This window comes from Sylvia atricapilla, chromosome 17 (assembly GCF_009819655.1).
Source record: "Sylvia atricapilla isolate bSylAtr1 chromosome 17, bSylAtr1.pri, whole genome shotgun sequence".
Classification (NCBI taxonomy): domain Eukaryota; kingdom Metazoa; phylum Chordata; class Aves; order Passeriformes; family Sylviidae; genus Sylvia; species Sylvia atricapilla.
The window spans coordinates 11,636,440-11,663,024 of NC_089156.1; the positions used below are offsets into that span (position 1 = coordinate 11,636,440).

General features: G+C 45.0%; 1 protein-coding gene across 7 annotated transcripts in view; it reads right to left on the reverse strand.

The window, feature by feature from the left end:
• Nucleotides 1–26,585, reverse strand: part of PITPNM2 (phosphatidylinositol transfer protein membrane associated 2) — a 122,677-nt gene that overhangs the window by 63,358 nt on the left and 32,734 nt on the right. The window lies entirely within an intron of this gene.

Consider the following 26,585-nt stretch of genomic DNA (forward strand, 5'->3'; position numbering starts at 1 on the left):
CCACGGAAGAGATGTGACAAAAGCTCCAAATGAATAGGGAGATCTGCTGCTGCCCACAATCTCCAGTGTCAGCAGCACACCAGAGATGCATCCTCTCAAAAGCATCAGGTTTTATCCTCTCAAACTCATTTAGCAGCAAGAAAAGGCAATAATTCAAATTCGTCAGCCCTCAGTAACAACACGATGAAGAAAGTCCTTTGGATTCTATAATAAAGACAACAGAAATGTACTTTTTATTCCCTGTTTTATTATGAATTAGTCTTGGTAGGACCCCTTCTTTTTGCACCTCCAAAACAGTCTGCTGGCAAGATGCTCCTGTCACTTCTTGTCAATGTCAGCCTCATTTTAACACTCCCACTGCATGAGAACACAGTCAAAGATCAAACTGCAACAGAGAAAAATCCCATCTTACCCCACCTCAAGGCACTGTAACAGAATCACTGGTTAAGAATTCAGGGAATACAGCATTTACAACACCACAGGTCAAAGCAGGAACTTTTCAAATACCTTTAATACCCCCTCTGGACTGTGAGTAAAGACATTAACTTTATGTAAGGAAGGGGAAAAGAAAAGGATGACTGGTAAGGAAAAGAGGACACAAGAAACAAAGTCTGTTATCAGCCCAAGTCAGGCTTGGCTTGGTGATGGCTCCCAGAAATCATTTACTTGGTTCCTTCTTGTCACCAAAATCCACCTTTCTGCCCTGCCTGTTTATTGAATGTCTTCAGAGAGAGCTGCTGGAGCCAAACCAGCTCCAAACCCTGTTACTGGTGAAAACAACCAGCAGAATAAACCCAACCAATTTATCTTGTGGATTAAACCACGATGTGGGAACCAGGAAACCGCACCACTATCAACAGCCCTTAGTGCCACTCGGTGTTTGCACAACACTTCACCAACCTTTTACGAGGTTTAGAGAGACTCCAACACATGCCCATGGTCACAGAGCAACCAGGGACAACATCCAGCATTTATAACCCTGGTTTTACTGCCACGTCTCTGCCAGAGCTGCCCCGGTGCTGAGCACACACGGGGACACTGTGCCCAGGGGACACCCAGCCCTGTGCCATGGTGCCCCCAGTTTGCCTCCCTGTGACTGCCACATTCCTAATCTGGCACTACAGCAAATCCAGCCCGGACCGACTCTTCTGGAATAGCGATCTGTCTGGTGCTGCATCATCTAAACAATTTATTTCCAAATTCAATTCTCTGCCGCATTTTATTGCTGTCAGAGCGATCTGTGCGCGTGGAGGGGAGGATAAAAAAGTCTCTGCTATGGCAAAGCCTGTAGAGAATAATTCTGGGAAGACTCTGCTCTGCTGAGCTCTGCACAGAAGTGTGTGCATCCACATGCACGTGCAGGATTTCCTCCATCAAACTAATCCTCCAGAACAGGTGGAGATAATCTCATTAGGTGGGTTTTAATTAGTGTCATGGCAAGGAACAACAGTTAGCAGCACAGGATGGATCTCAAGGATCAGATCAGCAATGGTGCAGCTCCAGGATTCCAACTCTTGGAGCCAATGGCAATGGGAGACTCGGCTACGCATCTTGAGCAGGTTGTTGTGCTTTAGAGATCTTTGAAAATTAGATTTGAAAGCTTCTCCCCTTGTTCCCCAAATGCTCTGGAAGTGATTCTGCTCCATTATAAGGACATCAGTCACATCTGCCCTTGCTGCTTGCTAAAAACAGGATATTTCTATCGATTGGAAGGGATGAATAAAACAAAAAATTGAACCTAAAAAGCAGTAAAATGGCAAGAAACCAGCAGCAACATGGAAAAAAAATGTGTTTATAATGAAGTGCCAGTCAGGTAATAATTCAGATGGCTGAGACACAAGAGGGTTTATTTTATTACAGACTAAAAATCCCAACATTTTGGCTCCAAGCAGGCACAACAGCAGCCTTGGCATGCAGAGCCTGTCTGGTCACAGCACTGGCTCCTGCTCAGCTTCTACAGGAGCTGAGGGTTCAGTGTGAAGCCCCCTTCAGGTTTCTCCCTCCCTGTAGTCAATGATTAAAAAGCAATGCTTGGGCTCAGCCCACAGGACTGCAGGCAGCAGCAAACCCTGAAGGAGGCACAAAGAGAACAAACCTGACTTGTTTGCCTGGTTTTTAGCCAAACCGGCAAAAAACAAGTAAATTATTGAGGGAAGTTTGTAGTTTGGGTTGTCTTTGAGTTAAAAATAACCTGCTCTTACCCATTCAAGAGCAGTGGAGCCCAGGTATCAAACCATGAAATAAAACCATGGGATTTCATCAAATTCTGATGTGGGGGAACACCACTGCAGGGGGGACAGAGGTGACACAATGGCCCTTTCAGACAACTCACCGAGGACAGTGACTTCCTTCCATAATCCTGGGATTTTATAGAGAATCAAAGACCACTCATCCTATTGTCCAAATAAAACATTGAAGTTTGTCTGCAGAAATGATAGGAGAGAGGAAAAAGTGCTTCTGGAAGCAGAGGAGCCACCACAGAGCTCTGGAAAGCAGCTGTCAAAACCCCAGCTGTGTCCATGGCACTTGTCTGCACCCAGCCCATTGCTAGAAGCAGCCAGAGGTATCTGAGATGCTCCACGTGCTGGGATTAACAAACAGCCAGCGTTTCACCACTGGATTTTGGCTCCACCAAGCCGGACTTCCCACGGGTTTTGCCAAACCCCTGTGGCTGCACGAGTGGAAGAGCCAGAGGCTGTTTGCAAACCTCAGCCTGCTTCCCAGCAAGAGGAACACAGCGGTGATGCAGGACAGTTCCAGACTCGCTGCTGCTCCTGCTATAGCCAAGTGCCACATTTGTACATCCCGTTATTCAATTTCTACCCAGAGCTGTAGTAACTGGGAGAGCCAGGCGCATAATTTTATACCTCAATTATTTTAAAATCAGGTTCTCAAAGCATCATAATTATGCTGCAGAGTCAATATCCTGCTGCGATGATGAGTCAGGTCCACCCCTGAGCCATTGCTCCAGGCAGTGTCTGAAGGCTCATGCACAGCCTGCTGCATTTACTTCCAATTTTAACAGTCCTCCTCACAACAACAAACTCCCTAAAAAAGAGTACCCGTGCGTTAAACTCAGGGGAGGATTATCTGGATTTGCAGGAGCTGAACAGACTGAGAGACCCAGCAGAATCTCTGCATTTAACCCATGAACTTGGTGTTCACCTCGGGAGTGTCCGGGCAGCCTCCTGGTACTGAAGGAGGTAGCAAAGGGCTGATAACAACTGACAGCTCCTAATCAAGGAGTGAGATTTCAGTGTGTGAAAGGTGGTTAAACTCTGCTACTCCAGTGCTGGAGGCCAAATCCCAGCCAGGCTTCCCAGGCTGGCCCTGAGGAGATGGAACCGGAGTGTGACAGCAGAAATGCCAGCTCCTCGGTGGGTTCAGGGCAGGAGAACCACTCACACCGTGGGTTCAGGTGACAAAAGGGCTGTGATGACTCCTCCCAGCTGTCACCTCAATGACTAATTTTTGACCAGCTCACGTTTTCCACGCTCAGGCTGCTGAGCAGAGCCTTTTCAGGGCTGCAGTGAGCAACTCCCCAGCAGCAGGAACGCACCTCGGGCCATGGCTGCTGCATCCCTTTTTCAACAGAGAAGAAAAGGCCCCAGACACAGGGAGCAGCTATAATGAGCTTTTTCCAGGCTCACGCAGGAGGTTCATTTAATGCCATTATAAAGTTAAAAGGAAAACTCATCATGGAGGGTCACAGAGCAGAAGCAGGTCCCAGCCTCGGGTCTGAGGTTCTCATCACCCACTGCCTGCTCAGGGCTGTGCTCTCTGTAGAGGCTGAGGAAAGTCTCCTCTATAAAGAGCACACTCATGAGCTGAGGAGGATTGATATCCTTGACTACTGAACAAATTTCCTTGCAATATTTTCACATCACCAAGAAACTTAGGATAATTAACAGAAACGACTGTAAGAGAACCAAGCCAAACCTGTAACGGCAAAAGGATGAGCGAAGGCATTACCTGGAGACCTCACCTACCTCCCTAAAGACATTCCTTAGGCTCTCTACATCGCCTTCCTTCCCCCCAGAAGATGCTTCCTTGAAGAAAGGGATATCAAAGAGATGCCAGCACTGATCCCAAGTGGATCAAACACGTGGACTTTGGGAGGCAACACCAGGCTTAGCAGCCTGACCACCTTCCCTCTCCTGCAGTTCCCTGAAGGAGGACACAGCGCTCTCCCATGACTGGGAGCGCTGCATACTTACTGTGCTGGCATTTATTTATGCCTTTAGAAGCTGCAGCAAAAATGGGAAATAGATTCCCAGGGCCTAGGTCAGCAGTTTTCCAAGGCAGCCTCGGAGCTCACACCTTGATTAATGCGGCAGTTTCCCTCCTGGCCCAGAGCAGTCTTGCTCAGCTTTATCTGTCCAGAGTGGCACTGCTGCAAAGACCATTCCCTGTCACTCTGATCCTTGTCCACAGTCGTCTCTGCCTCTCAGAAACGTTTCCTGAGTATCTACAGAGGAGTCTGGTTGTCAAAGCTTGCTCAGCCCTCACTCACCAGCCTCGCCTGCCCAACGCTCTCCAGGAGCTGTGGTCCATCCCAGGGACCAGCAGAGGCTGGCAACTGCCCTGCCCACATCCCACTGCCAGCTCCTTGGGAAGGAGCACAGCACAGAGAGCAACTTCTTGGTGAGTGCTCAGCACACTCTAGTCTGGAGCAAAAGTGTCACCGTGAATCTCTCATGACTGACCACTGCCCTGGAAAGGTCAGGGGAAAACACAATTAATGAGGCTCTTGCAAGGAGATGAATAATGAGTGCTCATATTTTATCATTCCCTTCTCTCCCCTCCTCGCTCAACCTCACCAAAGTGATCTCTCCAGTGGGACTGTTTCAAGCCATGTCTACATTGGAAGATTAAAAAGCCTCAACATTTCAATTCAGCAGCTTTGTGGCCACAAAACACTCAGCACTACTCTCAATACTGTCTCACATACACGCACTAAACTGAAGAGATAGAACGAGCTTTTTTAAATCAGCAGTTTTCAGTTTTCACAGTGTGGGTTGTACCTGCTCACTGACAGCTAAGCAGATTTAAAACTCATCAGGCCTCAGGAGGGGAAAAAAAAAATAGATCAAAAGTTAAAGCTCCTTAAAAGTGCACAGTTCACACGGCCTCAGCTCCATGGCCACTGTGTCAGTGCATGACTCTTGGCGGGGACATCATCTTAATCGCCCATCTCATCTGTCACAGCTTCAGAGAGAAAAATTACCATGCAGATGTTTGCACATCTGAATTTCATGACTGAGCTTAGATCCCATCCGACAGTGAATCAGCAGCTAACAACAAGTGCCCACATTGCCAAACTGCAGCAGTCCCTCCAGTGCTGCAGCAGCTGGAGCTCCCCGTGGGGCTGGCCACTGTCTGAAATGCAGCCAGGGGACAGGGAAGGGGAGAGGAGGACAAGGAAAACACAAAAGCATTTGTGGAAATCAGCTTTTTCCAGGTGTAGGGCGAGCTCCAGAGCTCTCGAGGGCAGCAGCACAGCGAGGGGCTGAGGACAAACACTGCTTGGTAAGACAGGGCAAACAAGTCCCATTTACTGTACTTGATCTTTTTTCCATTATTAGATACAATTTGACGTCACTTATAGAATTTAAGAGCTCATTGTAAAGCAGACGTTTATTACAACTGAAGGATGGAAGCAGTCCAAATGCAATATAGCGACACTGGAGCTATTAAATCTTGTTATAGTTCACTGGGCAGCCAAATACTGGCTGAAAGCAACGTGAGGAGAAGGGAAGGGAGGGAAAAGTAACACCACAGCGAAGTGTGCACAACACCCACCACCTCTTCTGCTTAAATATTCTCGGATATTGTGCTGGTTTTTTGTACTTTCCATTCCTTTTACTCGTCTAACACCTGGGAGAGGAAAAACTGAGTCCCTTCCTTCTGCTTTGTAAGCGATGCTGCGGTGCAAAGCCAGCCCTCCCTGTGCACACACCGACTCCAGGGGGATCAGGTGAAGTCCATCAGCTGAACTTTGGCTGGAAAATTAACATTTCAAGTCCTGCCGTGCCTGGAGGTTATGCAATAACGAACTAATAAAGAAGCCATTAAAAGAACTAATAAGCACACTCGAGCCACAGATGAGTTCAGAGGGAAAGACAAACCAGCCTCTAATCCTTTTGCTGATACTGGGGATAAAGATGAATATTAAAAAGAAGGCTGACATTAAAGTTTAAACGTTTCCAAGTAGTCTGCATTAGGTGAGCAGCCACAAACCCCTCTGTCCTGTCGCCAGGGTGCAGAGCTGAAGGAGCTGGGCAGACCCTGCTGTTAATGGGCTTGCTCTTGGTCCAAGACTCAGCATAATCCACTGAAAACAGGCCAACATTGCACACACAAATACATAAATATAGATGTGTAATATATATATTTTATATATAGACACACATATATATACACACACAGGGAAACAAAAATAAAAGCAGCACTGACAGTGTGGCAAGTACAGAGTGTTGGCTGAAAACAGACTGAAAATTTCTGGCAGCTCATTAAACTACTGTAAAGGAAAATCTATGGAATGCCACAGGCAAACAGCATGGACAGGATTTTCCTTTGGTTGGTGGCACATCCATTAGTCTGAAGGGGCACTGGCACGCAGAAGCCTGCACACTGTGGGCAGCAGAGGCAGGGAGATGGAAGGCAGGCCAGGTTTAAAAACAAAATAAACATTTCTCATTTCCCAGGTAGCCTCCCTGGGAGGTTATTGCATTCACACTTTACAGCTCCGGGTGCTACAATCCCTCTTCCTGACAGAACTCAGGAGAGGGAGCACAAGGGAGCTTGGTGCAGTTCCCACCAGCTGGTCAAGGCTTCACTTGTGTTAAGTAGTAAAATCCCAACCACAAATCCATCCGGGCTCTTAATGTCCATGTCCACACCATCCCTCCTCTCTTTCTCTCCATCAGCAGCTGCACTGGAAATCACAGTTTTCTATTAAAACATCAAGAGCAGACAGTCATGAAAACTCCCACTCTTTCATCTTACCAGTCACTAAGCATGAAAGTAAGAAATTGAGAGCAGGGAGGCTCAAGTCCAAAGCTTTATGAATTTCCTGTGCCTCTTGTTCCTACCCCTCTGCACAAGGCACTTGAAAGCCACTCAGCCCCAAACCCATTGCAGCCATATCCCACCTCCCCTGGAATGGCAACCACAGCATTCAATTCCCCATTTTATAGCTTATTCATCACTCTATATGCTCATCTTTTCCAACCTACAGCCCATTTCAGGCTATTTCGCAATGTTAATTTGAATTTTTATCTCCAAATACTTGCAGATCCACTAAACCTGCTTTTGAGACACAAAAACTTAATTTTGGGATTTGAGTCAACGTTGGACAGACCCTGGATTGCTTCCTCAGTAACTCCCTATTCAAAGTGAAAAGGGTCATCAACAGCTACTCCACTTTTTCAGTAGTTATAGTCCTGACAGAAATAACATTTTATTCCCTCGCTTATGCAAATATCACATAGAACAGGAAATGAGCATCCAAAGCTGGTTTAAAAAGACTATTTCATGGAGGAAAACACTGTACCATTGCAAAGGCAGTGTTGGAGCACTGTAATACTTCACACTGGTTTCATTAGGCTGGGACTTGCCTTGCCTAAAGGCAAAATGGGGATAAAGAAAATAAGTCCCACTCCATCAGAAGAAACTTGTAATGACACCTAAAATTCTTACATGGGGAGCAAGACAGACACAGCAGTGAAGGCTGATGAATAATGGTGCAATTGAGGTGGAAAGTATAGGGCCATTCTGCACAAGAGCAGTAAATGTTTAATATCTCTGTTGCGTCTTTCATCCATAACACCAACAGATTAACAAGGTTTCTGTGGCTGGGTAATTTCTTTGGAGTTTTGATCTTGGAAATAATTACACTAAATATTTCATAAGCGCCTTTGAAAGTTGTTTTTTTTTCTTTTTTTTTTTTAATAAAGAAAAAAGAATCGCTCGCTGCTCTTGGACCACAGCGAGGTAATGAAAGTGCACAGCTAATCAATAACCACTTTCAGTTCATTATTCAGCACATTTTGGGCTGGTGGTTTTTCTTCCCTTCTACCATTCCACACCCCACATACGGAGTGATGGTGCACTTTTAAACCATCACATCTTACTGCTTTTGCAAATCATCCTTTTGCCACAACATGGAATACCCAGCCTCTAAATACCACCCACAGCATTTAGAGGGTTCCAGGGTGTTTCCAGCTGAGGCAGAGGAGTGCCAGAGCAGCTCTGTTTCTTCTTCAGTCTGGGTAATAAATTGCTGGGTCATTTCTGCCCCTTATTCCTCTTTGAGAAGGAAGAAGGACAAAGCTTTGTCAGGCACTTGAACAGTCCCAGGGCTCTGGGCTCCTCTCTGGGGAGCTGTGATGGGACCAGAGCCTTGGCTTTGCCCCAGATCCAGCTGCAGGATCTCTCCAAACTGGAGATGCAATGGCCAGTTCAGGCAAGGAGAGACCCCAGGGATACTGCCAGGGGTTAACCACATCCTCAGTCCTCACCTCCTCCAGGAAAACCCAACACGCTCCTTCCCACTCTGCCCACTCCATAAAAAATACAACCCAAAAGACACACTGTGATCATTTAAAATATAGCTGAAACTGGAAACTGAACCCAGGACTTAAAAAATAGTAATAAATGATGAACTCACCCAAGCTAAGGACAGGAGTGGTACCTAAGGATACAAAATGCAGGTACTGGCAGGAAAAGAGGAACCAACATTCTCTGGATTCCCCACCCAGAGCAGAGCCACAGGAGCAGGAGTGTCTGGCTGGGGCCCAGCTGTGCTCCTTGCAGCAGCTCCCAGGGCTTGAGGGATGCATTAAAGCTCTGCCTTGGCCTCGGGGACAATCATCATTATCCCTCATTTGCAGGGAAATTGAGACATAAGGAGAAAAATTATCTGGTCCAATATCCAAGAGAGACTCAGTGACAGAGCAGATTCAAGATCGGATCCAGCTTTTTCTACAAAATAATTTTTTATAATCAGAGGAGGGAGTGAAGTAGCTCAAGCAAATTCAATTCTCCTGATAATTGGCACAATTCCGCAAGAAAAAAAAAAAAAAAAAAAAAAAAAAAAAAAAAAAAAAAAAAAAAAAAAGTGAAGAATTTCTTCTTACCAACTGCCTCTCAAGATATCAGTAATTTCCACAGAAAATAAAACTATTCTTGAAAAGATCAAATTTCCCCAAGAGCTCAGAAGTTCTCAGCACATATCCCCTGTGCCACCTCCAGAGAAGTCCTTTTCCTGCTGGGAAGCACATGGGAGCTTCAAGAACTTTTCTGGTTCGTTGAAATCCTGGTAGATGCAGGTTTGGTCGATGCAGTAACTTGAATGAAGTCTGACAGAGCTGCCCACAACCAAACACTCACCCTCCTCCCTCTTCTACAAGGGCTACAGACCTCTTGTTTCTACAAATGACAAGGAAAGAAACTACTCAAGATCAAAAGATGCTCAAATCCTCACTTAAAACAGTATCCCCAGAACCCCATGCAAAAAATCCTTCTTGGGGAAAATATTCTCAGTTGTAATTAAGTGATGCTCTGAAGCCAGTTTTTGCATTAATATCTTGGGCATCACAAACCAAACTCACTTTTCTGCTGTCAAATCCACAGGACAAAACTTTGAAGCAAATCTTTTGGCCTTTAATTCTGACTTTGCTCAACCCCTCTCACTGCCATTGGTTTCAGAAAGCCAAGATCTGCCTTCGTTCAGAATTCTCTCCAAGAAATTCTCTTTTCTACAGAAAACTTCTGGATGTATCAAAGCATTTAACAGCCATAGAGCACATATTGTGGTTTTTTATTTGCCCAACAAAGCAAGCAGAGAGCTTTCCCAAGGGTGGAATTCTCCTGGTCCTTGAGGACTCATGTGTGGTTTTATTCCTCAAATTAAATGAGATTTCAACCGCTTCTCCAACTACAAACTCAGCTTCACAAGTCCATCAGAGTGTCTTGCAACAAGGTGTCATACTGCACATACGGCTCAAAAGAAAGCAATTTAACGTAAATTAAAACAAAAGAAACAAAATATGTTTTCTGACCCCCAAGACCCATTCAAATAAACTTTTCCTTTGTTTCCCAACTAATATCCAAATTGTTTCAGGGCTGCTCTCTGTTGAAGCGTCCCTTCCAAGACAGTGTCACAAAAGCAAACTTACTAAGGCTTCAGGCACAGAATGAGATGCACCATTGGATGGAAACCTCGTTCCAGCCTGGCAGCAGGTGAGGAGGCAAAGCAGGGAGCAGAAAGTGTTCAGATTTCTGACCAGGGTGCAGCTCCCTGTCCCAGCTCCTGCCATGGCCTGGCCAGTTGTTTCACACCTTGGGAATTTCTCCATGCTGGCTGGCCCAGCTCTGTCAGCTCTCGGATTGCAGCAGAGCTGCACAGCCCCACGTGCCCTTTGCTAAAGGGCATTACAGCTGTATTTATATCTGACATAAATCTGCTTTGTAAACAGTGACCTGATTCGGGTGCTGGGCGTTCTGAGATGGCCACATTCAGAGCACACGTGTCTGCTGAGGGACAGCCTCCCAAAAACCCCACAGCTGGCAGATGGGAAGAAGTCAAAACAACCCAAAGCTGGAGGGTTTGGCATATCCACAAAGGGTAACAGAGGAGCCAAAGGACTTCAACGTTCCAGCTAGATCATAACATGGCATGAAGAAAAGGACAGTAAGTCTGTGGGAAAAAAAAGATACCTGCAGTCCACAAGTAATGTAAAATCTGAGGGATATTAAAGTTGGGATAGTTTAGGCCAAAATTCACTGCAAATGCTGGCTCACAGTCAAAACAATCAGGAGCTGAACTGAAAATAATATCGAAGTTCTCACTCCAGGCACCAGACCCTGTTTTCTCATCTCATTTCTATTCTTCTGTTTGCTGCCAATTCAAAGAACTGTGACCAAAAAAAAAAAAAAAAAGATCAGCCCATTAGTCTTGTCCTTAGAAGTGTTAAGCTCTTATTTACGAAGTTAGTGTTATCCACTGAGTCCATAAATTACAACTAAAGTACATAAGGAAGCAGTCATGACATAACCCCAATTTAATCTGAACCAGGCCACCACAGTCAAAGAAGTGTTTTTCAAAATGTTAATTAATTTTTAAAAGAATGAATTAAAGGGGCTTCTCAATTAAAAGAATACTTTAAGAAGACAAGCTAGAGAGGATTGTCCACTTTATTAATACAGCAATTTAACAGCTATTCAACATGTAATAACTTCTCATTAAAAGTCAACCCTTCTCCAGCAGATTAGCCACCCATTTGTCAGACACAATACAGCTTCATTAGCCTAAAAGTTCCATTTCTGCTCAGATTTGCTTTTATTTTGCTTCTGTCAAAAAGTTAGCAAAGACCCTGAATGACATCAAGGTCCAGAAATCAATAACACAAGCAGGGCCTTGGTCTTTCAGGGGTCCCAAAAAGTGTTTGGAAAGAAGTATTCCCAACAATGCTCCCAGTGACAGGACACAGCCAGCTCCTGCAAGAGCCAGGAACCTTGGGATCAACCTGAACAGAGTCCAAACACATGGTAAAGGCTCATCCATGAGCTGGACCTTGCCTGAAGAGCTCACAATTGATACCTTTTTCACCCAAGGATTACCCACCAGCACCCCACAGCCTGCATGGAATTGGAATGTGTCACTGAAAAGAGGATTTACAGCGATTTTACCAGCAGGTTCCCACGGCAAGCCCGAGTTTTTGGGTTGAGCGTGGTCATCACCTGTAACACACAAGCTGATGTCACCTTCTGGGTGGGTGTTCAGCCAGAGCTGAGGCTCCACAGGAGCAGGAGGGAGCTCAGACAGGGACAGCAGGGACAAGTCCTGGGGCTGGGCACCAGCACGGTGCAGTTCTCCAGATGTCCTGGAGACACAGACAGGAGACACTGTAAAGCTCCTGGAAGGACAACCTACAACTCCACAAATAACTGGAATCTCCTGTGATTCCAGTGGGAAAGTTGGAGCACTGAGAGGAGGAGCTCCACACCAGAACAGCAGAGCAGCTGCCCCGTGCTCTGTGTCAGCCTCACTGCTGCAGCCACAGCTGGATTCTGCCTGGGTTTCACTGCAGGATCAGAGCTCTGGGAAGTCCTTATTAAAAGATAACAGAATCTCAAAGAGGTTACAGCTAAGGCTAATACCACACAAAAGCTAAAGCAAACAAAAACATCCCAGTCTAAGATTTATCTGCAGAGACCATTCAGGCTACTCTTAGGACAATTAACAGTCACATGCCCAAGCTTCAATAAAAAGGGACACCTTCCCTGCAGCTCCTGCAATTTTCAGGAATGAATCCAGACATCAGCAGAACAGGAAGTTCACGATATATGCAGCATTAGTTTCCAAGAGAATATTTATCATGTCACGTGAGACCAGCATTTTTAGCCAACTTGGGAGAAAATAGACAAGCTGCAAAGCCGCCCTAAAAATACCAGTCACGATAATTACAAGGAAGAAAAGCAAAGCATAAGCAGTGGCAGCACTAACAATCCATACTTTTAGGGACAAGCTGCTAACAATCTTTTGTAATTACACAGACCACTGCCAGAATATTATCTCAGCTGCTCAGGTGTGCAAGTCATGTTTTCAGATTAAAAAAAAAAAAAAAAAAGAAAAAAAGGCTCCAATAATTATGTAAATTCAAGACCTTATCCTCTCTGTTCTCTCACTAAAACACGTGCTTTTGCCAAGAACCAGCTGTCCCTCCTTCCTCAGGACAGCACGATTCAGCTTCAGCATTTTTAATAAAACTGATAAAGAACAAAACAATGCAAGAGGTAGTAAAAGCTTAACAACTTCTCCTGGGCTAGAGGTGGAGAGGACAGAGTCTGGCTGACAGGAGCCACCCATGGGTGGCCACATGTTGGTGACAGTGGCTCTTGCCAAGGCACAAACCAGCACCAGCTCCTGCAGTGAGTAACTGCAGGGCTTGCAGGAGTCAACAGTTGTAACAGAAGATTTATTTTTGGCACTAAAATTAGCGAGGGTGACTCACAATAGGCTCAGGGAGCCTCGTTGATGAGTTGCATTTTATACAGTCACTTTTCACCCTTGATTCTCAAAAATACCGAGTGACAATGATGACAATAGAGTATAATAGTCCTAATTAGCTAATGGGAGAGAAAACTTCCAAGTTCCAAACTAACCAGAATTGTTACTTCTAAAAATGCAACGCAGTTGATCCCTGTTGATCTCTGAAATTAGAAGAGAAAGAAGAATGGCCATTTTCTTCTGCACATTCAGCAGCAACATCCCAACAGCCCCATCAGGAGAAAGAACACGAGCAAGAGCTGCTCAGAGCCTTGGCTTCAGAATGATTTACTGCTAAATACATTAGAAGCATCTCCCACTGACAAAATAAATAGGTCTGACTGTATCAAAACCCAAGCAAATCATTGCCTTCTCAAGCACAGGTTAATGCATTTTTCCCCAGCAATGATAAAGAGGACAAAAGGACAGTGGCAAGCTTTGAAAATTACTTGCCAACTAAGTGATGGCTCAATAATTATATTTTGGAACATTTTCCTTGCCTTTCACACCACTGAAGCCACTCTCAAAACAACTGAAAGCACCAGCAACAAAGAGAGGCCGATGTGAAACTTGTTCTGACTTCACCAAAGCAAAGGGCTGTGCAGGAGAGGCGACTTGGTGAAGTCAAATTTAGGACAACCATTATTGCTCTTTGGAGCACCCAGGTTGGTTGGAACCTTTATTTATGACTAAAGTAAAGTAGCTTTCCTCTGAATAGGGGATCACATGGAAGCTATTTTCTTTGTGGAGGTTATTTTGAGCAGAAAATATTTTCCAGTTTCATGTTGACAGACAGATTATAACTACACTGTTTTACAAAATAATGGACAAGTTTTTGAAGCCTGTCACAGGGAAAAGGAGAGAAAGCTGCACTTTTCTCTTTACTGTATTTATTCCTGCAGGAGTTGACTCTTTCAAAATAAGGTCATGTGCTCCTTTGGCACAAAGGGACTCAACAGAGCAGAGCACAGCTATCTGTCCCATTTGTCATCCCAGGCAAGATGAGATAATCAGATTAGCCAAACAGTTACAAATTGCACACGTCTGAAGGAGAAGGAAGTAATTTTCTCATATTCCTCTCCCTGGCAATCACCTCCAAGATTTCCAAAACAGCAGTGTCAGCCTCCCAGTGCCGAGCTCCTCCAGGATTCACATTCCTCTGGAAGCTCCAGATGAGCTTGTCACATTTATTGGAGAAAACGGTTTGCTAAGATGATGTGGTAAAAGCATGCATTAATACCTCCAGTTCTATCCACACCTCCAGCGATGTTCCCTAAGAACGTCCCTGTGATGGGCTACAAAAACCCTCCTGGGAAAGGCTCCTCCACTCTCCCCACCCAAACCACACGCACTGGGTGCAGCACCAGGGGTGATCCCAGGACAAGCACAAAGGGGATGATGATTTTACTGTGCTCCTGTTGCATCTTTCACCCCGAGTGGCCCAGAAATGCTGCCAGACCAAAGGCAAGGGGAGCACCCAGGCAGAAAGCTATGGAACATAAAGATGTTTTAAAACCAAAGAAAACAGCAAAGTTTGGTATTTGCACCACAGGCAACTGCCTCTGGAATCCCACCTGAACCCCTTGTTAGGGTTTGGGGTGCCCTAGGACAGAAGCTTAAGTTATCACGTTCTAAAAGGAGAAGGAGATTAGTCCAGTAAATTCCTTTATACCTTTGGAGTTCTTACACCCGAAGACACTCACACAATCTGCACTGAACAGTCTTTGGAAGAAGCTCCCTGAGCCAGTGCAGGAGATGAGCACAAAGTTACCAGCAAGTCCAAGCCTCTTGCAGCTCTCCAGCTCCAGGTGATTGACAGCGTTTCCACATCAAAAAACCTTGTACAACACAGACCCATCCACCAGCCAACACCAGACTCTTTTCAGTGAACAGTAAATTGCTCGTTTGCCAGAACACAAGGTGCCTTCATTTTCCTCCCTTAAGACACCACCAATAAAATCTCTCTGCTGCCCAGCCTGGTGTTGTCAGTGCCCAGAAATACTGGAAACCAGTGTTTTGATTCACACTGAGGACAGCTGAAAGAAATGTCAGCAGTTTTTATTTTTAAATGCATGGAGAGCTGTGCCCAGGGCTAGGAACACTCCCAGTTCTCTCAGATATTTTAGCACATACCAGTTCTTCTGAAAAAGGTGGTAGATACAAACTTTTCACTCAGTAGCGTCCTTCTTGGGGTCAGCCACAGGAATCTCCCTCCTCCTTCATTCCCCAGATCAATTTTCCACCCCCGAGGCAGCTCCCAGCTTCCATCACACCCCAGAGGACTGGGGATGGTAAAGGTCCATCCTCAAGTTTGCAGGAAAACAATGGTTTGTGCAGCTTTTTGACTGAATTGTTTCACCTCCAGAGAGGATGAAGGAATCTTTGTCTGTTATCCTTGTAACAGGCACTCCCAATTAATGCCAAACATCCTCTGCCCCTGTCCTGCAGCACAAAACCAGCACCAAAAAAATCCCCAAAAGTTAAGCAATCCAGAGACAGACTGTGCTGCAGTTGGGAGGGTTACACACACCACCCAAACTCGTGACATTCCCATAGAAACCACAGTAGGAAAAGAGAAAAGCCTCAAAAAACTGACAAGATAAAACACACATAGTGAAATCTGTAATTCTGGTGAAAAAAAAAATAAAAATCTGCATGTGCGAGTTCCTCCCCAGCTTTCCAGCAGCTCAGGCACTCAGGGCTAACACAGGTAACACCCAAGTGATACCAATAAAGCTTTTTTCAGATCCCTCCAGCTGCCTGATGGGAATAACCACACATTCTCAGCTGTGGTATTTCAGAGGACAAAGCTGTTGGCTATTAGAAGATTTTTTTTCCCTGTTAGTTATGGGCCAGTTCTTGTAGTTAAGTGCCACCACAAATAAAGGAACTTCCTAAACTTTTCTTTGGAGTGTGTAAAGCCTTTCAGAATGTACATTTTCCTCACTAGCAGGACCAGTTAAGCTACTAAATATTGGGATGTGCAGGAGAAGCAATTGATTCGTTCAGCCAAACACACATCCCTGTAGGAAAAAAAAAATCCAAGAAAAAAACCCCACATTACTACCAAAAGCACACAAGTTCAGCTAATGAGCTAATTGGCCACTATCAGAAAAAAAAAAAAAAGTTAAAAAGTTAAATGTTCTATCACACACTTCCCTACTCCAGACAAGTATTTTTGTGTGACATCAAAAAAGGGAAAGAGAACAAGAAGAAAAGGGAAGAAAAAGACAGGAATGCTTAGCAATGGCTTTTCAATTGCTCGGGTTGCTCTGCTCATGTTCTGGAAAATCAGTGATATTCCAGGGCTTGGCAGAAGCTCTCTCCACCAGGAGAGGCACAAATGTGCATGGAAGGAGGTTGTTTGTGACAAACTGAATCATTCCCTGAGATGCCTGATGCATCTCCAAACCCCTTCCAGGCAGAGGAATAACATCTACGGCGTGCCTGGTGCTAAGCTCAACTGACTGCAACACCCCTGAGCTCTACTAGGAAAGCCAGAAATAAAAGCCAACCCCAAATCCAAGAGGTTTGGAAGTGAATCTGGACATCAACACTTTTCTGCTCATCCAAGTCTCCATCCCAGCAGGAATGCCACGTGAATCTCACTCTCCTGGCACGGCTGGGATGTTACAAACCCATTGTCCCTCTTCTTTCCTCAAAGCTTTACCACCAGCATCTTCCATGCAGGGCACACTGCTTAAGAAAATTTAAAAACAGGGTTGTTTTTTGGGTCTTGAGAAATACTTTAGTCTGACAGATGGGTTTCTTTCTGGAATTAGTTTCTAAATATATACTCTACCTACCAGGCCATTAAAGGCAGGCCTAAAGACACTAACCAGTCAATGCATTAAAAGGTTTATCTTGTTAGAGGTTTTACAGCTACTTAATAATGAGTTTTGGTAACCACTGCCTGTACGTGTTTATTACTGTAAAACAGTCTTTAAAAATATATATAATCTGTAATAGCATAACCTTTCCCTTCAGCTGCATAAAAATATTGTACTCCAATCAATATCATCCACAGCAAGAAACTAAAAAAAGATCAGCAGAAGCCATAAAGCACAGTAAATTATGTTCAGGGAACAGCTCTACTGCCACCATATTTTATAGAAATTCTACTTAAAATTCACACATAGAAAAAAAATTAGATATACAGGGGAAAAAAGCAGATCTGGACAGGAGATAAAGCAAGTAAGTTGAATGGTCTGAAGAGTGGGATAAGAAAAGCACAAGGGTAGACTGAATCCGACCTTTAAGGGTCAGTCACATTTTCCATGTGCTGCTAAAGATCTCTCCCCAGGGGGAGGAGGGGGGCAGCAAGAGAATCAATTCATAAAAAAACCCATCAGTGTTTACACGAAGAAATTATTATTTTACGAATCAAAGCAAATCACCCATTACTTATCCGGACAAGAGGAAAGTTTAGCATCACCCTGTCAATATTTTGGCATTTGAAGATTTTACACATCTCGCAGTCAGAAAACAGCCAGGCCCTTCCATCACACAAAATAACAAGCATTCCTCCCACTCTGAATGCAGAGGCACTGAAGGGCACCACAGCAGCTGAGTTCACAGAGCACCAGAAGAGCACAAGCATTTCTTTAGCCAATAACAACAAAATTCAAAACAAAGCTACAAATATAAACTCAACGTGCACTGGGAGCTTAGGGAACAAGTTATTGCTCTTTAGCTTTACTGACCTTGCTGAGCAAAAAGTCATGAAGAGATGCTGACATAAGGAATCAAAGTTGCTGCCACCTTAATACCTGGACACAGGAACCACACCCTGTCAGTATCTCTAACCAGTAAGGGATCAGGTGTTTATTAAGAATAGCTGGGTACCCAAAACAGGTTGAAAATGAGGATAAACTTAGTACAGTTTAGGAAAAAAAATAAAAATAAAAAGGTGCAAGCCCCTCTGCTCTTCCTGCCTGCTCCTTTCACAAAAGCTTGGAACATCTGCAGGAACTGCCTCTCTCCAAGTATATCCCAGGGTTTACTTACTATTTATTCCCAGGCAAATTTCAAACCAGCAGCCCTTGCCAGAGCTGTGTGAGATGACCCTGTGGCTGCCCCACCTCCGGCTGTGTTCCCAAGGATTCCTGAGCATTCCCAGGCTGCAGGTCCTGTGAAAGGTGCCAGCCACCAGCCCTCCTCCTCTGCAAATGCTGCTTATCTCACCTGCAGCCAAGATCTCTTTCTTTTCTGGTCTAAGGCTACTTCCAGTCAGAGTCGGGAAGATGAAAGGAAAGCAGATGCAGAGGCATGGCTGGAAGCAGAAGTAATTAGGATGTTGGAAACCAAATCAAAACAGAAGATACAGCTTTTAAGAAAGTCTCCCTCCATTAATCTCAGGCTGAAAGAGGGACGAAAATGTTTCTATTCCAATGATGATCTTTGAAGAAAAATCTCATTATTTGGCACAAGGAGAAAAGGTAACTCTCACACTGGAGAATTAAGCAGTATTTATATTTATTCCTATTTCCTTAGCTAAGCCAGGTACAATTACTCCAATGCATGTTTCAATATACAACTCAAAAATCAGGAATATCCCTAATGTAAATCTAAAAGAGGGACTTGAGACACCGTAGCCAGGTGATGTCCCCCATAAAGAGCAAATTCAGCAATAGTGTCATTTTCTTTGAAAAGTTGGTGGTTTAGGTTGGTTCTTTTTCCAGGGATTTTTTGTTTAATGGTGCACTTTTTTTTCTTTCTACCTTTCTGCCAGCTTCCCTGGAAGAAAACAAAACAAACCTCTATGACTAATCTTTTGCTTTGCCAGCTGACAGAAACCATGGTGTTACCACTGCACATTTAAAAGAAAATCACAATTTTAAGGGGAAAATGTAGAAGCACATTCTGGTCCTTTGCCTTTCCCCTTATCCCTGAGCCATTACCCTGCACTGACATCCTTCATGAGCCAGGGCTGGAGCTGCTCTCTTCACCTGGGGGAAGCCTCAACACTTCAGTGATGCCCTGACTGGACAGAAAATCCACGTCAGGACAGAGAGGGAACTGCTTCTGCCACCCAGAACTGGTGGGAAAAGTTGCCATGGAGGAAAAAGAAACTTGCCCAAGTGTCTTGAGGTACCGTGAGACATTACAGCCAAGCCAGAGGGAATGCAGAAGCAAATGGATTCAAGTGCTCCCACAAACCTGAAGCTTCCAGACAAGAAATTACCAGTAATTACTAATAATGTAATTTTCATGCAGCACTCATCAGCATGGACCAGTTCTGTCCTCACAACAAAGAGGAACAACAAAAGCCACAAACAGTTACTGAATTAGCTTATTAAGATCTCTGGGATTTTTTTGAACTTTCATAACCATCAAAATTGGTCTGAATGCACAAACAGGATTACAATAAAAAGGCCCAGATGTCTTCTGGACACGGCAGCATCAGATCCAACATCATATTGCAGAGACTTCACACTGAGGAATCTCTTCTAAGGGATGAAGGCTGCTCCTCTGGAGTCACTGCCCATCCTGCTCCTTCCCAGGGAGGAATTTCAGAAGCTGCTACTCCAGTTTCAAACACGCTCCTCTTTAAAAGAGCACACACTTAGCAAATGCCAGGGGTGGCCAAGCAGACTGTCAGGGCATAGCACAGTAAAACACAAACAAGCACATACAAACACACACCTAACAGCGAAAAGAGAGAGCCCAAAGGCTGCAGCTGATTTTCCTGCTGTGCCTGTCGCTATTTCCATCAAATCAAAGCCCTGAAAGGCAGAAAGCCCAGCTCCATCAGATGCTCTCCTGGTTAAGAGCCAGGCACAGGCAATGTGACCTATGGACCAAAGCAGACCCCTTTACATCAGAACTTTAACCTCAGGGATGAAAAGATCAGGAGGCCTCTCCAGACGGTGAAAAAGAACCAATCACTTCATCAGTGAGGTGGTCCCGAAGGGGAGAGAGGCACAGCAGGACAGAGGAGGCTTTATCCAGCTCTTCCCAGTGCCTGGAGCCAGAGCCAGGGCAGCAGAGGGGAGAGGAGCCCTTTGGAGGCCGCTGTGTCCAGCCAGCAGGAGCAGAGCCAGAGAAGGACAGGGCTCAGTCCAAAGACATTTTTAGCACAAGGAAAGGAAGAGCGCAGCAGCTCTCCTGTACTACTGCATCCACCCAGTTTCCAGAATTTCCAACTCTGTAATGATATGGTTCCTGGAAGAGCACTTCTAACTGGATTAGAGGACATCTTGTGAGCACGCCCTTGGCAGCACCACGACCATGGTGTGGAAAAGACTCCTGAGTGCACGATCCAGGCCCTCAGTAATTCAGTTGTGCCCCCTTTCTAGCAGAGGTGAGAGGCAGGTGTTTTAAAAGCAGCTTGCTCTTAAGTTTGTTCTGTGTTTGAGGGGTTTTTAACAATTTTTCTTCTTTGTTCCCTCCTTAGGATAGTAAAACAAATTACTGTTTTTTCTGCAGTCCAATATTAGTTGTGCTGCTGAGAAAGCTCGTGTAGCAGAGCAAAACTCAACTCAAAGATGAAGCATGGACTCAGTTTTCTTTTGAGCAGGAAGGACAGAGACTCTCAAGAAGCTTCACTCTACACTAACCAGGTTTGGCATTGCCCAGACACCCTTGCTTAGGGAATTTTTAGGCAGTGGAAGAAGAGTTTTTCCATAGCACCAAATATTTTTTACAGCTGTCCAAATTAAACCACCCATTTGACAGGAGATTCAGCCCATCTTTGGATTCATTCATGCTCTGAACCATGCCCTTAAAAGGAGAGTGTGTTATTCTTTTGCATTAAGCAAAGCTGTGTTAAAATGTTTGTTTCTGATGGAACGGGGAGACAGACACCAGGAGGAAGCAAGCTGTGTCTGAAGAGCAGAATTCCTGGCAGATGGGTCAAGAGCAGCAGCTGTGTTCACAGAAAACACACACGTCTTTACATACTTGGGGCTGCCATGTGGAAAACATCACAAGAGACGGTTCACAACGAGGGGAACAGGGATCGTTTCTGACAGCAGGTATCAGGACGCTGCTCTCCTGAGCCTCTGCAGTGGATGCTGCAGATTGATGTCTCATCGGGCAGGGAAAAGGTCAACATTAATAATGGAGCTGCACCAGTTCGTGACAGTCCCAGAAATATCATGGAGAGATACTGATCTTTACTGCAGTGCGATCACCACACGCATGAGAACAGCCCCACCTGCCCAAGACCAAGTTGAGCCGCCAGTGCTCCCAGTCAGGCTTCAATTTCCTTGGCAGCACCCTGTGCACATCAGGAGCACATCTCCCTCTCTACCTACACAAGAGACGGGCAAAGGGAGAACCGAAAAGTGACACGTTCTGTCCCTCCTCTCTGTCCTTGCTGTGAAGCAGATCTCTGTGCAGGGATGACCACGGAAGACTGAAGCAGAGCAGCCAGAGGAGACTGAAATCAAAGTTCACACTTAACAGACAAATGACCCGATTTTAGAGTGCTCATTACACACTACTTTGCAGCCAATTCGAAGAGCGGCTCCACATCATCTCGGCGAGTCAGGCAAAGGGCTGCTGCTGGATTTACTAAATTGTGTCATGGAAAGAGCTACAGATGTCTTATCACTGCTGAAATGTTACAGAGATAAGGTCCGTGTGTCAGCTGCCTCCTGGAAACACAGCGAAGGGCACTTTATGCTTATTCTGCACTGAAACCGGTGTATCAAATCTTTTATGCTAACAGGAGTTCCAGACACCCAGCAGAAAATGAGCATCAGCATTACCACCACATGCTTTGAATTTCCCTGGCCTCAGCAGGCTCTCTCTAGCCCTTCTTTCAAGATGTTTTAAGTGGATTATTTTCCCCAAGAAGGGCCAGGGAGACACAGAAATTGTTACAAGCAGAACGAGTAATGAGTTTAGCAAATCCCTTATGCCAGTTACACTTAAACTGCTGCCCTAAACGCACCAGGTAGCAACAGTAATTAAATAAGCAACAGCATTGTTTTTTAAAACTCCCAGGATTTTTTCCACTGAAGGGCTGGAAAGCACTTGAAGCCTTTGTCAGGAAAGCCTGTAGGTGCAGCTTTGTGCTCTGCTCCTGGTGAGGATGGAGAGGCAGCTCTCCATTTCCAGAGGAGCACTGTGCAGGTTAACAGCACTCTGGTTTTCTCCTTTAGAGCTCAGGGATAGAGGGGAGCATGAAGTGCGGTGTGAACATCTGGTGAACACACACAGGAGGGCTACACTAAGAGGAGAAATCATTGTTTCTCTTGCAGGTGCCCTCTGCACCATTAAAAAAAAAAAAAAAAAAAAAAAAAACCACCCTGTTAAGATCAGCAGAATTCAGGAGATCATTACCTCCAGGTGCTGAACTTCTTCACTGGATTCTTCATGGCAAGTCCCGCAACAGAAACACATCCTCACCCCTCAGGGGGGTCCAGCGACCAAAGGAAAGCTGTTTCCTCCATCACATATTCCCCAGGGTCGTCTCCTCCCAATTGTTATTCCGAGGTCCTTCATCTCTCTGCTATTTATGCACATTGTTAATTTGAGCGCACCACGTACTCCGGGCTGAGCACTCACGAGTCCACAGATAGGACTTGCTCTATTCATAAATAGCAGAGCTCCAACAGGGAAAGATCCCAGGATTAGTCAGAGCTATTGAGAGAAGGGAAATTAGACAGCAGGTACAGAGAGAAAGCCTGAGTGTGTGTGTTACATATTTAAATGATACTGACAATTTCTTCAAAGCCTTACTGGGTTTTTTTCATAGGTTGAGTTCTTTGGGGTATTGTTAGTTGATTTTTTTTGTTGTTTTTTTTTTTTTTAAAGGCTGCAGTTGTAAAGGTAAAATTCTCACAAAAAATGATCAAGCAGCTGTTATTGTCACAGTGGGGGAGGTTGAATACCATATGATTAATATCCAAGCTTACTGTGGAACAACAAGAAAGTACGACTAAAAGGAGAAGGAAAGTCAAACAGGGGAAAAAGAAAAAAACAAACCAAAATCACTCACACAAATCCATATAGTTTAGACACTGAGCATGTTGTCACAAGGGACAGAACAAAGTCCCCACAGCTGAGGAGGGCCCTGTGTGATGGGCTCACCCTCAGGAGCAATCCCCATTTTTCTCTGTGCTCAAAGAGAAATGTGAAGGGGTTCACAATTCCTTGAGAGCCACGCCTGGCTGAAGGCTGGAAAATACAGCTCCTGCTAATAAATCCTTTAATTTATTAAGATAACTTCTCATCACTGAAGAGAAAGAAAAGCCATACCCCTGGAAACCACACTCAGTGAACACAGTAACTAATAAATACAAAGACAACTCAAGAAATGTATTTTGTTATATCTTAATTTCTTACATCCTTAGATAAACCATAAATTAGCAAATTTTTCCTCTTCTGTGAAGAACTTCTTTTCCCTCTCCCCAAAACTCACACAGTTTCATTGCTATTCCAGTGATTTTTTTCCCCCTCCTCAGTCTGAGCATTAACTTGTCACTTTAAGTCCCAACCTGTGAAAACACACACGGATGGTTTCCTGATCTCAAATGCAGGTAGTTAACACAGATCTCTTTTGTGCTGCTTCAGGAGAAAAAAACAAACATAAGACCTTTAGAGAAACCCTTTTTTTTGCTCCATCAACCTGGACCAAAACCAAGCTCTGCCAATCCTCCCTCTATTGGTGAGAGCCAAGCCATCCACCTGCAGCATCCCTCTGCACCAAAAAGACTTTTCTTCCAAAAGAACCCACTCTGCATTTTCATCCTCTGCTGTACACTGACACGAGAACCTCTCTTCAGGCTAAAAAACACATAAAATAGTTACAGGTTGAAGAATCTGCAGGAACAGCAAAATTAAACTAGCATTTCTGACATTACTGTGCTGGTGAGTCACCAATTCATTCTTGTTTGTCAGCTCCCATAAGGGCCAAGATCTTCAGAGGCAGCTGAGGCCAAATGTGGTGGCAGCCAGGCTTGGGCCCAGATGCCCAGAGCCAGAAATGCCTTTTCCCCTTTTAACTGTTGGCTGCCAACAAAAGCAAGAAGGGATCAGAGAGGAACTTCAAGTGACAACATCCCGCACTCCAGCTTCTCTCCCAGCAAACTCCGCAGCATTTCAGCCAAGCTCAACGCTGCACATCGGTTCTGTCCCTTTGGGGAAGCGGCTCTTCCATCACAGAAAAAAAAACCAAGGTTTACTTTCTGTCCCTGCAGTTTTCCAGATTCAAACGACCTCTGGCAGCACAGCCAGGAGCCCTCTCCACAGGTGGCAGGACTGACAGATGCCCAGACCCCAAGGAACAACAGCAGTGGATCAAAAAACAATGTCACAGCAACACGGAGCAGCCCAGGTGACACAGAGCATGGCTGGGCTCAAGCTGAGGCACAAGTGGTTCAGGGAATTTGTTTGCATAGTTTGTCCTTCATTAGGATCCCATTGGTTGGGATGCAGAGGGGAAAATCAGGGATGTATTTGTAGTAATGGCAGGGACCACATAATAATTTGCAGTCTCTATGCCTAAGGCTCACACGTATCACTTGTATTGAACACTTGCTTTATTTCCTTTATTCTTGCTTCCCAGTTTTTCCCTCTTATGGCAGCCCACTGTGTCTTTCATACACTTTCACCTTCTCCCCTACCATGAGCTCTGTTTGAATAAGGTTTTGCAGAATAGCAAAATCTGTCTCCTGCTGGAACTAGCCAGCTCTGACACTTTTGCCTAAGAAAACAGCGTCCAAAGTACAATAGTAACCCTACACAGTTCAAAGCTAGGATAGCTGGTGATCAATAATACCAAAAAACCCAAGTCAGCAGGGACCAAGTCAAGTTTCTAATCCCTAAAAACAGTTACCACAAACTCCTGTTGCTTTGCAAACTTAAATCAGATTAAACAGAACCACCGCGAGGGGAATGGAGCTTGTTCAGTGGGGAACAGACTTTTCTCCAAGTGGGAACAGGGGTGAAGTGCTCAGAAGTCCCATTAAGGAAGTAGCAGCCCTTTGGTGTTTAAGTGACTCAATGCTTTTGGAAAACAGGGCTTGGTCACATTGGTGATCCAGTATTCTATAGAAAAAATGTGGTTCTGGTGCCTAAAATCTTGTGGTTTGAGGAAAATTCAGGCTACAGGATAGATCTGGAGCAATAAAACCTCACAGTGAGCAGCTTGAGTTCCCTTTGCTAATCATCAAAAGCCACTGTTGGCAAGGAGCATGACAGGCTTATCCAATGGCTTCCACAAAAGATTGCTCACTTGTGCACATTCTGAAAGGGCAACCCCTCCTGCCTTGCCTCTCTTTCACTGTTATATTTAAATACATTAATATTTTAAACTTCTAAAAGCACGAGCAATTTATCTCTTCTTTAAAAATAAATAAGGTGAGGAATGGGATCGTATTTAGAAAGCAGCACCTTCTATCTGCTTTCATGTAGATAGAAACATATTTCAATACCCCTAAAGCACACAGGAGGTCAGTCCAAAGTCACAAGAGATCAGCAATTTTGGATGTCCAGAGTGACACCTTCTTTTAAAAGGAGCAGTTTTAAGACATAAGCCTACAACCACCGACTAATCTCCTGAAAACAGAAAGGAACAGACTTCCATCACTTCAGAGAAATACTTCATTCCAAGTTTGACAATAAAAAAAGATAAATAATAATAATAATGATGATAATAATTAAGAAATAAAAAGAGATAGGAGACAGACAGACATCTGGGTTATGTTCTAAATGTAATTAGAAGCCTGACAACAGGACAGAATAATGTCAAACAAATTACAAGCAATGTGTTTTCATTCACAGGGTGACAAGTCAACAGGCAGGCAGTTAATTTTAAGACTGATTATGTACCAACTCCTTAAATAACATAAACACACTCACCTCCACGGAAAGCAACAGGGAGTCCAAACACACCATCGATCTCCCTGCGGGCAGGGCTGAGCATCTCAGCGGTGTCTGGGAAATGATGAGCGCGGATTTTAGGGGGGGTTGTTTGTTTTACAAGGTGCTGGCAGGGCTCAGTGGGTGCCCCAGCCCGTGTACCTTGGATCCCAGCCCTGCTGAGCACCCTCAGCTCTCACTGACATATGGAAATGCACACAGAAAATGACACTCCAGAGGGTCTGCCTGAGGGATCACCAACGGGAGGAAAAGCCGTGTGGTTCCTAACAAGGGTTTTTCAGGCCAGTGTCCTCACACCCCATCAGATGATTCCTCATTCAGGTTCCCCAGTGCTCCAGGACACCACAGTGTGTGCAGCCAGGGAAGGGCTCAGCCATCTGAGCCCAGCTGCACCTCCAGGGGCTGAGGCACATCCCCTGCCCACCCAGGGGCTCCCAAGTGTCTGGTTTGGGCAAACTGGGGCATGTTCTTACAGGAAAGCCATGGCCTTCCTTCCTTCCCACCGTGGCCAGGCAGCTCCTGGAGGTTTTCCAGCCTGGAATTGCATCCCTGCTCCAAGGGACCCATTCTGCCTCCTGCACCAGCACCTGCAGGGACCAATTTACACAAACCTTCAACTTTCCGAGGCGCTTTAAAAACAAAACACTCCAAAAATCGTTACCAACCAAGTGGCAAAGGCAGAAGACGTTCAGCCTGG